Raw genomic sequence first — 19,608 nt, forward strand, 5'->3', positions numbered from 1 at the left:
AACATTTTCAGATTATTTTCAGTGGTTTTCGCGAAGAAGATTATTTATACGTATATGGAAAAAAACTAACGATACAGAATACAATGTAATATAGTTTTTTGAAGGAGTTAATCGTCTGAGCAAATGTAAAAAAATTCACCTGTACATTTTTTAAGCGGAGATGGACGATGAAATACGCGAGTGCGTGGATTTGAATAAATTTTCAATATGCGTTGTGATGTATCGGCGTCAGCTGGTCGGTGGTCGGTGGTCGGTGGTCGATACGAGACAGACTGGAGCAAAAGGACGTTTTCCGTTGCGACAAGATTCCGCGCACACTGTCAGAAACAGGCGTCCAGTTAGCAAGTTTAGAAGCGCTGTAGACGAAAGGTAGAAAATAGGCGTATACGATAAGATGATTACAGACAGCTTTCCGTGGCTAGAACGCGTGTTTGATAGCAACGATCAACTGCTTCCGAGCGATGATCGTCCGTTAACGAGGGTAGACGAAGGCTGTCCTCGCCGTCGAAGAAACTCCCTCCGCTGGAGTACGGTCCGAGAAAGATTCCTCGAGGCCTGTAGCAGTTTTACGATGCGCCCGGCATCGCGCTCAGCAATACGAGTACCACTTGTAACGCGGCAATAATAATAAAACCAGGTCCTTTCCACGGATCGGTGCGATGCGTAACCAAACACTGTTAATGTACCAATTGTGCGTGTATATATCTATATCTATATTGGAATATTACATTTGAAAACATTCGAAACATTAAAAGATTAAACATTAAAACATTAAAATTGCTCTATAATCAAATCCAATTACGTCACAAGGATGAAAAAGAAGAGTGTCATAAAAAAAAAAAAGAGAGGATGTTAAGATACGTCTCCGAGGAAATGAATTTTAACTGTGTTAAAACGCGTTAAACACGATACAATGTACGTGTACATATAATACTACGATTATAAGGGCTCGGCCTTACTTCGTCCTCCTCTGACTCTGACGTATTACGTTAGCGACAGAGAAATATGAGTAAAGTAGTAAAAAGCTTGGATCAAATTCATCGAATACATTTTTATGTTACGACAGATTATGTACATTTGACGCACATAGGCCAACCTAGCTTAATCTTAAACTTATCAACGCGATAATCATTTTTAATATCGTATAAATAAATAAACATAGCGTAGGCTGAACCAGATAAATATGCAGTCGGCAATACGGTTTGCAATAATAATAATTCGACGAGTCCATCTTCGATTCGACAGTCGGTCGACTGTACGACAAATATACATATACCGTCCGAATGAAAAATTACTTACAGAAGAAAAGTTGTTCGATCGGATCGCATAATTAGCAAATTCCTGTTTAAATATGAACGTTTAATAGGTTATCATCTTCCTTTTATTTGCGGTAAATACATACATATAGAAATCGCTAGGCGATTTAACGGCGTACATTTTCTTTAATTATCCTTTTACGTATTAACCGTGGCTCCTATCGTACCTGTTGTAATTATCGGCAGAGGTAATTCGTCACGACAACCATCGAACGAGACCATCGACGTATAAGTTATCTACGAATTGCGTAAAAGTAATCGTAAAACTTGGTACAACTCGCGCGTAGACCTTGGAAAACCTTTGAAAGCGACGAGAATCCTTTGCTCTTTATCGTTCGTTCGCTCGAGTTGATAAGTCGGTAAAATAATTCTCGTAAAGCGGCTAAATTAGATCGCGTATATCATTTTGATTTTTCCAGTTCTCCGTAAAGAGTTCAGCTTTTAAATAACCCTTGATCGAAATTTAAAGCCGAGTAAATACGAATAAGACGAGAAAGGAATAAAAGTAACACGTGGACTGCGGATATTTATGCAGACTCTTCGACTTTGTCGTTAAGATAACGCTTTAACGTTCTAACATTAACAGAATAATCAAACTTGTTGTATGTTACGGGATATAATACCCGTCAAAATACACTGTACGTACTATTTATCATATATACCGATTTACACGAGTCCTTTACACGTACTTTTTACGATCAGATCCAACTATACGTAAAATTTCGTATCATTCTCTTTTCAGTTTCTACTTTTATTTATTATTTATTAGTTATTATTTATTATTTATTACCATCGTGCTAGTACTATCGGGGCATCTTTTTATCCGGTGCCTTGTCTCGTACTAAACATTCTTCTACCTATTATTATCATTGCTATTGTTATTGTTATTATTATTAGTATTATTATTATTATTATATAGGCATAGAGTGATTTTTCGTATTTGCGACAAGAACTTATCAAGATCAACGCTTCTTTCACGAGCAGCGAACGAAATCGCGTCGTAGACGTAATTTCGTAGAAACTGAAACAGCCGATAAGCTTTGTGCTTCTATAGTTTGACGAATAACGACAAATATAGCTATAGTCTGCGAAACTTGAAACGGGACACTCTGTGTAATTATTTCCTCGGATACTACGTCGTTAAAACAAATACGTTCGTATAGATTTATTTAAAAAACATATTTTTTCGTTGTTTACGTTTATGATATAGAAACCAGTTTGTAGAGTAATTCCTACACTTACGTACGTTTCGTTCTCCGTACGTTGAATCGAATCGATGGACGCTTGTGTGTGCTTGTACGTATCTCGCGAAGCGTGAATTTTGTAGGAACGTGGCTAAATTACAACAAGCGTCGTATCGCTCTCTCCTTGATCGAAACAAGCTATCCGGCATTTTTTCATTTCTCAAGATACGTCGCAATCATATCGTATAGACTGTTTGGAAATTATACTGTATATACGTCTATAATTATAATATATACGACTAGATATTTTAGGCGAAACGAGGAAAAACAAAGATGGCACGTTCTAACTTGCATTTACTTTTGGCATTTGTAATATTTCTGCCTGTCGCTCACTCCTACCCATGCTGCGTATCTCCGCGATTCTAAATCTCTCACAAATGCATAAATATCCGCCGTCCGATACTTTTCCAACTCTTTCTCTAACATTTTTCCAACGCGATAGAAACATAAATTTGATCTGGGTTCGATCAACGTTCGAATAAACGCTAACGCGGACAAAGTCAGGTTCGCATAAAAATTGTAAAACTGTTAATTAAACGGTCTAATTGTAAAAGAAGAGAAAGAAACGGCGCGCGTACGTGTATTTTATCTCGATTGCTCTTTGCAACGGCAGTAAATTCTAGCTACAGATGAAACGCACCGAATCGTGCACGATCCGTCGTCGCTTTTACAATTGGATCGAGGCACGAGCTTCAGGTGATCGCAGTTGCGATCTGTCGGAAGGAAGGTCGTTTATACGTTGTGCGCGAAGCTCGAGTTTAAAGGAAATTTCGTTTCACCCGTCGGCGCTCATGCACTCGCAACCAATCAACGACCATTATTACCAACGACGTTATTAATAAATAGCAGGCACGCTCGATCAACCATGTAACTTTTTGTACTAATAGAAATCACATTTTCGTATTTACGAAGACACGTGCTTTTCCTATCTTGCGTTTTACGCTTTATCGTAACTTAAACGTAAGTTACTAAACGCAGCAAGAACGTAAGACGTAGAGTATTGGAAAAACATCTATCGTTATACAGCTAAGAAACGATTAAGAAACGCGTTAAAAAGAAAATGGCGCATTTTTCATCGGTTAGATATGGAAAAGGTTACGGGATTAACTTAATAAGGAGCGAGTGTCGCTAGCGATCGCTAGCGATCCAGCCTATTTTCTGAGTCGAGGCGGAAGCACGTTGGTCGGCGATGGCGTTGGACTGCTGCTACACGATCTGCTCAACGCTCTGTGAGGCTCAACGCTGAGGAAACTCTTGTCGCTGGTCGGCGGCGCCGAGATGATTTCTGGCTCGGCAGGGCTGGCACAGCGTCGTTGCGAGCACGTTGACAAGCTACTTCTCGATAACGTTTGCAACGGTATTTGGTAGATTCTTATCGGCTTCCAGTCGCCCTGACTGTCTATGGAAAGCAAAAGATAATTATTCTCGATTATATCGATTTCCTACTCGTATCAACGTTAGCTACTATACTATACTATAACGCCAGATATAGTACGTCATGGTTTTCTAGACTTTTCGATTTAGCAAGTTGTTGGCATTGCAATGGCACAGTGTTGGCGCGTAAACGTGTTTATCGCTGCAAGCGTATTTTATATATATATATACCGTATACATATCGTTCTAAATAAATAAATAGATAAATAAATAAATAAATAAATAAAATAAATTATCCTATTAGGATAAATGTAGAATAAGTAGAATAAGTAGAAAATGACGATCGGTTTGGAGAAGACGGACACGTACTTTGCTGATTGGATCGAGACGTAGAAGATTGGGGGAAAGGAGGCGGACTGGAAACCGGTTCTTCCTTGTCCATGGGTTTCGAGTCCAGGCGAATTCTTTCGCATTTTCCAGGCAGAAATTCCGGAGCCGTTGTGGCGAAGAAGATGTCTTGCTTCGAAGTGATTAGATTCAGGTTTGGCATGGCGATCGTGTGCACCAAATTTCCATTGATTATCAATCGTATCTCCATGGTGTCGTTGGTAAAGGCGATCACGTAGGGAAAGGCACAGGCTGAAAGTTTGTATCGGGACACGAAGGATTATCGAAAAATAAAGAACGACGAAACGTAAAGATGCAAAGATACGTTACCTATTGCCGCAGGAACGGAATTCCAGTTGAAATCGAATTCCGTTGCTACGGTATTCTCTTCTAAGAGTTTTTGAAAGTGACACGTATCTGCGGTAAGAAAGGCAGGTAAGCGAGTATCGATCGACCACGTCGTTGTTGCATCGCTGCCACCAATTCTTCCTCCGTTTAACCATAATTCTACCGTTTATTATATTTATTAAATTCTTCGGTTTCCCATTTCGCTTCTTATTCGACTTTTAGCTAGATCGATATACGTAGGCACGACGTATCGTTGAAATCGAACGACGACCTTCTATCTTTAAATTTTGTCTACCTTTAAATTTACATTTTTCACCTTTATTCGGCTGTTTACAATTTTCAACTGTACTTTCGTATTACGTCGCTCTTTCGTCCAGTATACTACAGTAAGTACAACAGGCCAAAGAACCTTTACGTTTTTTACTTTACTTTACGACTTTGATACGTTCGATCGGTTTAACGTATAGCGGTGCGTTTGCTCCAACCTCTATACTATATACATATATAAATACGTACTGTTGTAGCAGAGTAACAATTCGGGTTCTTCGTCTTCGCAGAGATCCAAAGCAGCCACCACGTGTGGTTTCGGTGTTCCCTCGATGTGAAGAATTCTCGTGCTTCCAGAAGCTGAGATCAATTCAAAATGATGTCGGACACCGCAGCAAAGCGTCCATTCGTTGTTCGAATCTGTATTTTCTACTATCGTTACCAACGTCGGAGATTCGCTGGCGTTCAACTCCTTCAAATGCAAAAATCCTTCCACGGTGTCTGTGTCCGTAGCGGAACACCATGCGGTCCACGCGGCGCTATGTTTCCATTGGAAAACTATCAAACGTCGGCCGACCGCTACGCACTAAATAAAATAAAAAACGATATCCGAATTACCAAGGTAATCTGAATTTCTCTATTATCGTCCTATATTTATTCCTATATTTCCTATATTTATAATTCCTATATTTATAATTTACTCGAACAAAACTACTACTAACAAAAATATACATAACTATCGTACGAGTAGTTCAAGTAATTATTAGACAAATGGAAGATTAGATAAATTTGCTTTTTACTCGGTCCGGTAGATTCTAGGGTCTCGATGCCATCGCCATTGATACATCGTACACGCACCTATACTATACTATACTATGTTTAGCGACGCGATCCGAAAATCTTGGAATCCTGATAGAATATATATATATATGTCGGGTTAACATTAGGATTTAAGGCGCGTAACGATTCTTCGTTTGAATTAGCCATTGTTTTACAAAACAGAGAATATATTTACACGAATAAACAAGGTTTTACAAATATTATGAATAATGAATTTTTATAAATGATATGATTGATTAACAAATGATAAATTAAATTATTAATTAGATTAAAGAATAATAAGTTTTATCGAACAATAAAAGAAACGAATAATATATCTTACGATTTACTAATTTAACGAATAATGAAAATTAACGATTGATAAATTTACAAATATTGAATTTAATTTACGCTATAAACAATGATCCGGGGTTCAAACGAATCCACGGTCAACGGGAAAACTTTAAACAATTTTATGACACAAAAAAAATACGTTTGCCGAATCACTCGGAAAAATTACTCGATGTATCACTTTCCAAGGCGATCACACGAATGCCTCTCTGATTCAAATCTTTTTCGTAATCCGACTGCATTTGTTTGTTATATTCTCGCTGGAAACATCGAGAAGGTTCCAATCGTTGTTGCTAGGCAATATCTGTCAGAAGTTTGTTATATACTCCTTGGAAACATCGAGAAAGATCCAAACGCCGTTGCTAGGCAGTTTCTGTCTGGAGATTGATTCCTCATACAACGTGTGTCCCATTATATCGACATCTCTAAAGTACAATTCTATGTGATTTCTAGGGAGAACAATACAACCGATCCACACCTTCGTCAGGCAAAACGTTTATCCCGTGACCGTGGCTACGTTCAGCGACCAGTTGTCACCTCGAACCCACTTTCGCTTTTCACAAATGTCAAACAATTACAGATGACAATTACTTAATTACAGTTATGATAAGATCTGGGCTAAAGCATTAAAAGGCTTCCTCAAAATTGCATAGGGAAGGCTCCGGTTTTCATTTCATCTCCGACATATATATATATATATATATATATCAGATAAATTGGCAGACGATTCGAATTCGATCGGAGTCTGGAATCTTTTAGTATTTTTACGACAATTCCGAGTCCGATGATACGCTGTTTCGACAAAAGCAATGGAAAACACTCGCCTACGAAACACATTTAAACTTTCGCGACTTACTACTCGCCATACGATCCAGATATTTTCAGCTTCGAATCGTGTTCCAAGCGATTTTCAAGCGTTTGCGATCCCAATACGCGTATTACGTTAAAAAACAAAGAAAAACTCATCTTTATACGAACAGCCAAAGCTTCGACAGCAAGATCGTAAATTATCGAGCTTTTAATCAATATATATCGGATATATTTATCGGATATAAATATACGCAGCAGTGTAGCGGATGTAGCTTCCATGTGCAAACAAAGCTTAAATAAGCAAAATTACATAAGAAGAATCGATTCAAGTATAAGCGCTAATTCGAAAATAATTTCTTTAAATATTTCAGCAACGCGAAGCAACGATCGTTTTTCGCGTCTGTTTACACGTTACAAACACGATTGCTTTGCGTCAGCCGATCCACGCGAGTTACATCTGTACAGCGGTTTTTACTCGAGAAATTACGTAAATTGTCAACAACTCGAAAAATTAAGCCGCCACTGACCTTTCCTTGACAGCAACGTTTTTCGTCGTCTCGAGTCGATTGTCCAAATACAGTCTATTTTATAAACATACGCGCTACGTACTGCGTACGTTCGGTTAAAACGATAAATCGAAATAAGAGGAAAAATGTATATAAAAGTTGCTCGTACGAAACGATCAACTCTCTCCACTCGACAATTTCAATTCTTGGGAAAAATTGGAAAAGCCACTGTCGTCTATTCTTTTTCTCTCTCCTTTTTCCTTTTCTCTTGTTCGGTACATACCATGCGCAAATGAGAGCCACCAGGCATAGTAACGGTGTATAAATGGCAGCCCCGAGTTCTAGGTAGTCTTCTTTCCTTTATATACGCTCGTCCTCTAACAGCCAAGGGACGAACACGAACACGAGTACGACGAATCAAGGGCTTAAATTTTGTAGTGGCTCGCGTGAAATTGTCGCAATCGTTTTCTTCGCTTTCGTCGCCGTCGTCGTCCGCATCGTCCTCGTCGCCATTGTCTTCGCACTCTTGATCGTCTTCACGATCGTTTGCAATTTCGGCAGACCTACTCGTCGTGCTATTCTCGAATTCTCTTAGACGAAAAACGTACACGTTGCTATCTTTGCCTTTATCACCGGCTCGAAACAACAATATTCCGTGTTGCTCGACCACGTCTAGCTGTTTAATTTGCACGGACTCGTCGAAGATCAGTCTGTGCGATAAACTGTCTGAAACAGAAAATGCATTGGAAGGTTCTTGCGTTTTGTAATTTCGTAGTTAGGAACAGAGAGAGAGAGAGAGAGAGAGCATCGGTTTTCTCTGTCCTCGACGAAGGAAAGCGTGCTCTCCTTTTATATATTTTATTATTTCATATATTTCATATTGTTATTTCATACACGCGTCATCTTCTTTCTTTCTTTCCTTTCTTCCTTTATGCTAACGAGGTTTTCGCTTAATAAATAAATCAATTTTCTGATTGTACAGTTTCGCACAATTTGTAAGAGAAGACGTATTTTCGAAAATATTCCCTGTAATGGTAAAATAAGGTTTTGATAATGCTCGATTCACCTTCGATCAGAAAAGTTCCATTCTCGGTAGCCAAGATCAGCTTGTTATCCAGCCAAACGTCGCCGCATACGACTTCGTGCGGGAAATCCGGATAGATACACCTCGGCTCCCACGGTCTAGGCTTCAAAGGACCAGCAGTGGCCAAGGAAGTTGGCGCCAAACCTCTGACGATCGCTTCGAGTTTCAGGGCCTGTCCGACGCGCACCATCTCCACGGCACGGGTCTCCTCGCGACGTCGACCTGGAGCCTCCACGACATCCGACAATGCTCGTCGGTTTAACATACTCTGCGAAAATTTCATCGATTTTCCTTTCTACGGGGAGAGTGTGCCGCCAACAGTTAATACATACAGCTAGTACAGTTTTCGTTGCTCGCCAGGCGACGCGGGCGGTTCGGAAATTCGTGCAAAGGCGGAGAAAAGTGGCAATTTACCGTTTTCACGATCATTTTATCGCTTGTCCGTGCTCCGATCGCGTTCTCCGATAGCGCGTTGTTCGAGACGTCGTCGACGAAATGTCGCAACGCAAAAAACGGCAACGCGCTATTAAAAGAGACGCTTGAAGCCAGAATTCACGTTGTATCATCTTTTACGTACTCGTTATCGTGCGATAGCTTTGGTCGAATAACGCCTACGTACAAGAAAACGCGTCGAAGCTTGTGTAAATATTGTATTTCGAGTAGTTTTATCCGCGTAGACGAACGAATTCGCGATAAATACTCCTGATAAATACTCGCGATTGCAATTACAAACAGCGTACTAATTAAAGGCAGCTGGACCGAATCTTTCAGCATTTTATCCAAAGTATTCTAGTATTTCTTACATGCCTTCTAATTCGGATTTCCCTAATTTGGCTTTCTAGCTACAAGTCGTCTGACGAATTTTCAACACGAAGAATATTATAGATGCGATAACGAACGAATCGAAACGCATTACTCGAACAAATAACAGCAAAACCGTGTTTTATTAATAACAACGAATAATACCGCAAGCACGTATAAATACAGAGATGTTCGATACTGGATAACAACGAGTACACAGGTGCCGATAATACTGTCGGAAGTAAGAGCAACTTTATCAAAGAAGGATCTAAAAGCGAGAGGAAATGCATATAAATATGATTGATCGATTAGACTTACGTTGCTCTTGCTCTCCTGCGAGTGTTCTTGATACATATCCCGAAGAAGAGCGTCCAGGGTCCTTTCCCTTTTTTGAGCGAACGTTGGCGTGTTGAACGTGGCTTTCTCGCCGTTTATTAACTTGACGAGAAGAAATTCTCGCAGGGTGTACGGGTCCTCGAACACAGGCGGGCATGGAAGGCTCGGGCCAAACAGAGGAACGTTTTCGTCGCAGTAAATGGCCACGCGCCATCCTTTGCCGTTTTCTTCGGCCGATACCACGGCAAACACGTCTGTATTTGTAAATGTATCGCGTGAACGTCGAATTAACGATCTTGTTTATCCTTAGGAAAATATACAAGAAGATGGTGAAAGAAGACGTTGGAAGAAAGAGTTTTCTCCGCAAAAGTGGCGTGTATTTGCGAGAATGGGCCGACACATTGTTCGCAAAGGTGCGAACTCGTCGACCACCAGCTGCAAATTTGCGCCGCGCATCGCCCGTTGTAGCAGAACCGACAAACAGGTCTGCGACTTTGCAGCCGGCCGGTCGGTGGGTCAGGTTATTTACGGTAAAAATGGTATCGTCTACGGTATATCGTTATGTAACCGTCGTTATATTACGGGATTCTTAGGAGCTGCGACCAGGCATTAGCTCGTCAAAATGACAATTACGTCGACTAACGTCTCCCTCGACCTCGAAACCAATCGTTTCGCTCTCGTTCGAAACATTTCTCCACACGATTCGGTTATATCGCGGTTATATCGGTTATATCCGAAAAGATCGCAGCTCTTGCCTACACGGATAGACGTATTTATATTTTTATCTTACTTTGTTCTTTCCTCCTTATCTTACCGATCGATTAAAAATGATATTAGAAACTCAGCCTAGATCGAAAAAATGTAGATAAATGGCGTATCGACTTACGGGTAAATTGACTTTTGATGCAGTTTGGGTTGAAAGTGTCTATGGCGTTCGAGTCATCCGTGTAAATGATGTTAATGATATCGTTACCGATGTGTCGCTTTCTCTCCAATTGTTGCGGGTTGTCCTTCGAATAGGGAAGCATCGTACTCACATGGTACATCACTTCGTGTCCCGCGTACACCGTATAATAACTCTCGTTGCGAGTCATGTCGCCTGCAAACGTTCAGAGAGAGTTCGCACTTTGAAGAAGAAACTCGAAAAAATACAACACGAAGAAAAAATAACAACGACGACAAACGAACATGAAAAACTAGCGTTTACCTTACCGTCGACCATATGTTCAAACCATAGCTACCACCTACTAACTACATAGAAACGGAAATAAGAACGGTACCTTTTACGTCTAAACCATCTCGATACTTGTCCCAATTCTTCAGTTCTATCCTCTCGCCCACAATTTCCAGGAACTTGTCAAAATCTGGACTACCCTTCTCTGTAAACCGAGCGAACAGATCGCGTATCGAGACGAATTACGAATCAACGTTGGAATTGTATTTTTCTAAAACTTGAAACTCGCTATGAAACGGATACAAGGCGGTGAAAAATTGCTCGCGTAACAGTGCTATAGACTCGCGAGAAGCTACTTTTTCGTACGACGGTTAAAATGCTTAAAACGATCGAAACGGTTAAAACGGTCGTAATAGGTGGAACGTACGCTTTAAGCGAAAGCGACCGCCGTTCTTCCGCATAGTCGTCCAAGTTTCAAGGGTTGGTCGATTCGTCTTGGTTAAATTTCAATCGAAACTTTTCCTCCGCTTACCGTTGGATAGCATTTCGTCGTCGGTCGTTTGCCCTTTCTTCGCGTATATCACGCCAAACTTGAAGTTGACGGAACCCTCTTGCTCTTCCAGCAACAGCAGATCCTGCGATGCAAAAATTTCCAAAAGTTCAACTCCACCGTCTCCTTCTTACGATTTCCTACAGTTTCTCGCAATTTCGTACGGTTTCTGCCGTTTTCCCACACACACACACACTTGTAGAAATAAAGACGGAAAAGCTGTTTCTTATTAAGTTAATCGCAGGATTGGCCACTTACCTTCTGAAAACCTCGCGCGGAGCCTTATCGAGTTTCTCAAGACCAAAGAAATTGCTGAAATTTTACCAATTAGTTACTTCAACTTGACTTAATTTTAATTTAACCGAAGAAAATTAGCAATCAACGAGCAGTAAGCAAGTCCGTACCTCAAGATCTGCCTGATCGTCATCGTTTTGTTCGCAGAGTATGGCAGCGATATCTTCTGTGCGCCCTAAATTCGTTACTCTTTCATTCATCGATCGCTGTAAACTTTTTTTTGCCTCGCCTTTCTCTTACATAGTGTCTTTTAATACGTAATAACATCCGAAGAAAAAGTGTGGCTATAAAAAGTCACAGTATCGACACTGTTTAGTAATAAAACGGTTCGTTCTACCGTTCACCTACTAATCAATCGATTCTCGAGAGATTCGCAAGAACGTTCGATTCTCTAGCATTTAGCGGTAGACTTTCGTGCGTTTCGTTCTATGAAAATGAAACGCGGAGAACGCGATAAGTAGATAACGGTATCCTTCGTTGCGAGATAAGGCTATGTGCCGATACTTCTTCTATATATAACTATACATGGGTATAGCGTGCAAGTGCGTTGGCATTTTTCACGTAGAAATCTGCTTTTAGAAATTCATTCGTAGCAAGCGTACCGACGCCTAACTTTTTATCGCTTTCGATTTCTGTCCAAGATAATTGCACAACGGGATCGTCAATTTATTCCGCGATTCGTTCGTTACTCGTCCATCGAATAATCTTTAAAACGACGAAACGCGATCAGCTGTACGCGAAACCCGGTACACGAAAAACATATGGTTCGTCAAAGTACGATGTTGGAAACGGTCAGCTCCGCGGTAAATTTAGTCTTTCTTATTTTCTATAATTTACTTTTATCGTCTTATCGCCGATATTTACGTTTACGTTTTATTTTTTCATTAGTTTCGATCAAATCATCGTTCATTTCGAATAGAAAAGTATCTGACAAGTTGCAGTAGTTGTCGTAGAGGTACGTAGAGGTACAGGCGGATACTCACAGTTTTTCTCCATAAAATAACTCTGTAATGCGGCACGCTTTGATCGCTGACTTCGCTCGTCACCACCGATAGAAACAAGGGATTCCTTTCTTGGTCCGCGGCAACGTAATTTTGATGCACTGTAAACCAATTTTTCATCGAGTGACAAATATTTTCGATATACGTATAAGTAAGTAAGTAAGTAAGTAAAGTAAGAAATTATACGGATAACGAATTTTTTACGATAATAAACGTAAAAGACTGTCGGACGAGAACGGATCGAGCTAAATCCAAAATAAAAGAATAGGATATTGCTTGAAAAACGCTTGAATAGGATATTGTTCATCCGTCGTTCCTCTTATCCTGTACATGTATATCGAATATACGTACACTGATACTCTAAAAGACTCGTATAACATAACAGCATGTTCTTTACTCATGTTTTCCGAGAAAGTATTTGAAGTACCAGCGCGTTTGGTACTCTGGATTTTCCAATATCGGCGTATTCGGTGATCCGAACATCTGCACACGTGCAAAATCAGTTTCGCCACGGACGTAATCAAATTTTCTGTTAAACGAGGGGAAAGAAGCGGCGCAAGTGGAAAGCGGAAAGCAGGAATATCGCGTGTTTCATGCCTAATTTCTACCTTACTAATTAATTATCTAACTGTACAGAATTACATCGCATTACATCGAACGAATTAGGATCGCTAATAAACAAGTGCCTTTTAGAAACCATTTACATAGTCAGTTACAGCGACGAATACCTTTGTCGCGCATCGTCCACGAATAATCAAAGTAAACGCATTCCAGCATCGTTTTATCGAATTATCTGCGAAGCCGGTACTCCCACCGATCTTATCTCAATTCGTTAACGATAACTTATATATGGTTCGTTGAAAAGCACCACGACGATCAGTCGTCCATGGTACGCGGATGGATGGATGGTACTCGCTTCTCGATAAAAAATGAAAATTAAACAATATCCGGTTTCAATATGGCATATCCGGTTTCTGGATATTTACGAGTTTGCTCGTTCTTCGAATATTTCCAACGCGTTAACGAGTATTTTGTACGTCGTTGAAACTAACATGCCGCCGTAACAAAGAAGAAGGAATTTTATCAAGTTGAGAGAACCAGTTAAAAAGCAAACGGATTCGTATAATTACCGATCTCTTACTTCTTCTTTCTCGCCCGGCGAATCACCGTTCTCCACTCGAAATCTTCTTCCATTGTCGGACCCGTCTTGCTCCATTTGTGGCAGCTGAAACGCACCATATCGAGAGACTAAGGTTAGCGAGACCGTGCGAATCTCCTCCGACGACACACGGAAAAAGGAAAAGGAGACGAGAAACAGATAGACCGTCCCCTTTCTCGGCGCTATCGTTGCGCGCGCCTTTCTTCCTTTCGGAACGCGTGCACGAAAAACTATTTTAAAAATAGTCTCGCGTACCATGTCTCGCGTATTACGCGTTACTGCCAAATTCTCTCGGCGCGCACATCTATATCAAGTCGATTTTCAATCGCCCACTCTCCATACAAATGACCACCGCGCTGCTTTCCAAACTCACCATTTCCACGCTGCCGTAATATCGCCTGGAGAGGACACCCCGCCTCGAAATGGCATCCGTGCTGCATCTGAAAATATCATACTGTAATATCGAAAAATAAGGATAGAAAATTTTTTTTCCGATTACTTACAATTTATTAATATTAAATTGAATATACAAATATAAATTGGACAGAGAACGATATTTATTTAACGGAAACTAAATGCAATACTCGTATCTATATCAAATAACTTTACAGTTATTTGATCACTCTCGTCACAACGAATCTAACACACACACTCTCTCTCTCTAACAACTCTATCAATTCTCACGACTCTACTCTTCGACGACTCGAAACCTCTAACGACTCTACTCTTCGACGACTCAATTAGCTCTGATCTTCGCCAATACACTCCTGCCCGGTCGTGCTCGCTCTTGCTCTCGTCCTCTCACACACATACACACTTTTCGGCTCACATACTCTGGCCTCTCGATTGCCACTCCTTGAAATATGAAACCGTACCACTGTTTTGACGCTGCTTATCCTTTCTCGTGTCGCTGTTACTAGGCGCTCTTGGATGTAAACAAACCACGAAAGACGACGTACACGGTGTTTTCTAATTTCAGCCGATCTCCAATCAAAGCTATTCTACGATATTACAATACGCGTTTAACGTTCTACGCGGCCACGACGAAACGAAGAAACGGTCGCGGTCTCTTTTGCCCAGCTTCCTGCCCGTGTTTATTGCTTCTTTCCCAGCAAAAAATCTGGGTTAACGAGGCCCCTAAGAAACGAACCACACGTTTCCCGATGAAATTCTTTCTTTACGGCAGACACTCGGTCGCAATTATTTTTCACCCGAGTTATCCAAATAATTCTGCTGTACGATTTGCCGGTGCTCGTTAAAACTTTCCACGATATCCGAACCATCGAATAATAGTTTCTCTAATAGTGTCGTTGCTCTTGTTTCTAGTCGAATTCAGAGTGGCGAGTGAATCTCTATAGCAAGGTTCATCGATTACCAAAGCGTATAACCGCGATCGGTTGACGATCGTCGAACCAGTAGCAAACTACAACCAGCCCCTAAACACTGCTCTATCCAATACATCCGTCCAATTTTGCGTATCCGTCCGACTTTGTCGCGTTTACGCGTCGATACGATCGTCGTTGACGCGTATCTCTAAAAGAACAAACGATTAAAAATATGGAAACAGGTAACTCGGAGAAATTATTAGGTCCGAAAAGGTAAGGAAAATTCAAAGGATAAACTATAGTATCCGGAGTGGACAATTTTTCAGCCTTTTGCCGTTTGTCCTCGTATCTTCTCGCGGGTATTTTAGGAGTTTTAGACCTAAACTCTGTGTACGATCTTAGCCATAGCGTACGATATGGTATATATATACCTCGATTCTAGCAATGACCTTCGACACAGCGCGAATTACGTTCGTACTCGTATAGCGATACGAGCGATACGCGTCGCCGTCTCATTCGATGCAATAGCGATGCGTAGAATCGCAAGCGATGATAAACGGTTAGCAGAGCAGCGAAGGAAGTTTCCAACGAGAATTTATCCGCAACGAGATTTTCGCCTCGCGTTTTTCCGCTTTCCAATCGTTCTTCGTGTTTTCATGCGTGTTTTCATGCGTGTTTTCATGCGTGTTTTCATGCGTGTTTTCATCGAACCGGTTACTTCGAACGCCTCGTAGCGGCAAACCCAATATATCGAATATATAAAATAGCGCGCGTTACTATACGACACGCGTTATAACTGCTATATCGTATCGCAAACTCGCATATCGCTCAGCCGTTTTCCGACACAACGATAATAGACCATGTTTAAAGAAACGTACGCATGATGGCTGGATCGTCGGTGAAGATGCGCGCAACGAGCAGCAGACGACAAGGCAGGCACGCAAACCGATCTCGACCTGTTCCTCTGGATCGTCCGAGAAGCAGGCAACGTCTCTTCGTCGCCGTCGCTTTCCGTCACCGAATTCCCATTTCCAGCGCAACTCTCCCTTCCCCCTTTGCTTCGCTTGCTCGAGAAATTCTCCTTCTCTATGCCGACGGTCGTCGACGAGGTCGAGCTCACCGGCAACGAGACTGCCGACACGTTCGTCGACGAGCCGCTCGTCAACGAGACTCCTCGCAAACGAGACACCAGCTTTATGTCCAAGCACAACATCTTTCCACTCTCTCTTCTCTTTCCTCTTTAATTTCCCCCTTTAAATAGTTTTCCCGCCATCTTTACCGATGCACAGTTTCCGTTTCCGTTTCCACGATCTCGTAATTGCTCGAAACAGCACCTTTCTTCTACTCGAAATGTTCACCTTTAATCCGATCCGGTAAAAAACGTCCGTCTTATTATACGCGAGATATTAACGTGTACAGCGTCATTTTCCTACCAAAGCCACAGTAACGACAGAAAATCGTAGAAAGCACGTCGTACACTTTCGTCGTGTGCGAAAACTTTGCACACTGCAACCTTCCGATAATACGTCGATACCGTAGCTTCCCCCGTAGCTCTGTTACGTTCTTTGCCTCTTTCAAATCGATCGCTGTATTAGATACGTTACAAACGATTACTATGTTCAACGACGAACAATACCAACTTAACCACCGATTTACGCTAAGAAGATCGTAGATTTACCATTTGCAAAGGAAAAAGAACGTTTGTTAATTTCTGAATTCTAGTTTCTTCTTTGCTTCGTCTCGTTTACTAAAATCAGCCAGTCAAGATATTATCTTCGTATCGATGTCGTAGAATGTAAATACTTTTTGTAAGAGCGTACAAAATACCGAGCAGAGGGCAAACGGATAAACGAATACATTGTTCAGAGATGTCGAATCGATCCGATTCGAGGATCGTTTCCGAAATTTCATTATTTAATTAGAAAGAAAGAGAAGGTCGACCGATAACCAGATTCGAATTCCCGCGCCTCGAATCCGTATTTCCAGAAACAGAGTCGGAATTACTCTGTCAACACCTTACCACGGCCAGTATTCCGTTCGCATAATTATAATAATTTCTCGGTTCATCCTCATTAAGAGCTACAACGAATTCCAATACTTGGCCAGCGTAACTGTAGCCACCAACTGTTGCAACGGCTACGAAAAGTATTTGTACGTCCTTCTAAGTATTACAGCATTTACTATTTTATTACTATTTAATTGCGCTCGAATATACAAAGTTTCGTATCTTTACTCGTTTAGTCGTATGTATTTTCATACGACAGCGAGAAATTTATTTTCCAAAAACGAATTCGAACGCTACAAAGCGAGCGTTAGCGAGTTTTACATTTCATTCCGATTTATACGTAGATGCTGAATTTTGTATATACGTAGCTCGAAAATCGCTCGAGGGCGAAAGATGCGACAATTCCGAACAAAAGTAGCAAAGTAGTAGCAAAAGTAGCAAATGTAACAAGAAATCTGGATAACAGTCTAAACTACAGCCTTAAACAGAGATCTCCGAGTATATAACGAACTTGATACCATCGCTAGTTATCCGTTGAAAGCTTCGAGGTTCGTAGCATTGGTGCCAAGTTGCGTGATTTATTACCATCGATAAACCACCTTTTTTAAACATGCTGGCTGTCGGACGCGCGCGGACATCGATATCATTGACCGAGTTTCCCTGTTCCGCAGGTCTCTAACCCTTTTGAAGATCGTGGCTACATAATGGAAAAGAGTACCGACGACACTGACCGAGTCCCTTTGCCTTTGCTTTCCTCTCACTTTTTGCTTAACCAGATCTTTCACGTTGAACGAAGCGGCAGTCGATAGGTTGATTTTAATAATCAGACTTCTCTTCCTCTCTCTCTCTCTCTCCCTTTCACTCAGCTTTGGCACGTTGAAGCTCGGTTATCGCGCCTGGATTGTAAGCGCCCTCCTCCTCCTCCTCCACCTCCACAAAAAAAATGCGTCCGATTATTCGATGTAGGAAAGTAAGAGAGATAAAAAAAATGTACTTCTATTATCGATAATTGACAAGAGAGATCTTCTTCTCACAGTCTAAAAGATATTCGATGCTGAATCGGTTAATATAATTTCTGCCTTTCCACTTCCTCAACCCGATCGAGCGTTCGCTTGACTGTAAAAAATTTCATTTTCAATTCGATTAATTTTATTTATCGATCGTTATCAACGATAGAGTCGTACGCGTGTTTTAAGAACGAACGAAGAAAGAACGTTTTAAGGAACGATATTACTTCGATATTCACGATATCGATATCAATAATTTTCACTTTTCGTTATTAATTTCCCAACTATTTCAAATGACACCGTATAATTCGCAAAAATATCGATCGTCTTGCAACAACAAAGCGTCGATCCCTTCGTTTTTTCTCCCCTTTCTCGTAAAAAAAATCTTCAAAGTATCAAACGGGCATATACTCGTTGGTTAAATACACAAAAATTCAAATCTTTCGTTTACGAATTTCGTAACGTTCTATGCAGTTTCGTTCACACTGCGAAGAGTGCCAAGATCTTCGGGCAATCGTTTTCATTACCTATTTTACGATGCCCTTTTCGTCGCATTGCGACCACCGTCACCATTATTTGATCGTCGAACGACTCTAAAACGAATCGATCTCACATTATCTTCCAATGGAAAGGCTTTCTTACAGCCTCATACCCGTCACATAGCCACCAAACAGTTTCTTTATCGATGATTCTCACGGTCGATCATCGACGATCAACGGTTCGTTCGAGCGTAATAGCTGCACATAGCCACTGTCGTCGAGTTCGTGTCCGGACGACCTTGATCTCGGCCGTCGTCGATTCAGCCTACGTATCGTATCGATGGGAAAAAGAAAAACGAAAAGGCGCGGATAGAAAACGCGAGTGAAACGATAACACACGGTAGCAGTGACGTTACCGCGTCGGTAAGCACGAAATCGATAAATTGTGACGAATCGATCGAGTATCGGATGGATGAAAAATCGAAGAATTTGCCACGGGTCTCCAACCCCTATTGACAGAGTCAGGACACGACCCTTTCCGAACGAGGATGCAGCGAGTCACGATCAGAGAGCAAGTACTCTTACTAACACGGCGACTCGACGACTGGCGCCACGTCGTCGAGCTCATTGGCTCTCTTTCGTGACCCTCCTCTGACGCCCTCCGCCCCTCTCAACCGAGATCTATCTCGTATGCTTTCAGTCTTATCGCGGTGGCTTCGTTCCTTTCCTGTTCGCGACCTGTACGTGCGTGCTCTCTCTATACATTCGCCTGTCTCCTTCTACCCTACCAACCGACCTACGTGACGCCGCACCGCAACGCGCTCTCTCCCTCGCGTATTATATCAGCCAAACTTTTTATCCTCCTCGAATTCTGCGCTTTGCACATTTTTCCAGCATTACATATAGATTGAATTAAAAAAGTTGCTTAAAAATTATACCGCTACTACTATACAATACTATACTATACTATA

General features: G+C 41.3%; 1 pseudogene; it reads right to left on the reverse strand.

Annotated features, from left to right (window-relative positions):
* Window positions 1-1,344: 1,344 nt before the first annotated feature.
* Window positions 1,345-18,093, reverse strand: LOC143304090 (GTPase-activating Rap/Ran-GAP domain-like protein 3; annotated as a pseudogene).
* Window positions 18,094-19,608: the final 1,515 nt, after the last annotated feature.

Source organism: Bombus vancouverensis, unplaced genomic scaffold (assembly GCF_051014615.1).
Source record: "Bombus vancouverensis nearcticus unplaced genomic scaffold, iyBomVanc1_principal scaffold0022, whole genome shotgun sequence".
Lineage (NCBI taxonomy): Eukaryota > Metazoa > Arthropoda > Insecta > Hymenoptera > Apidae > Bombus > Bombus vancouverensis.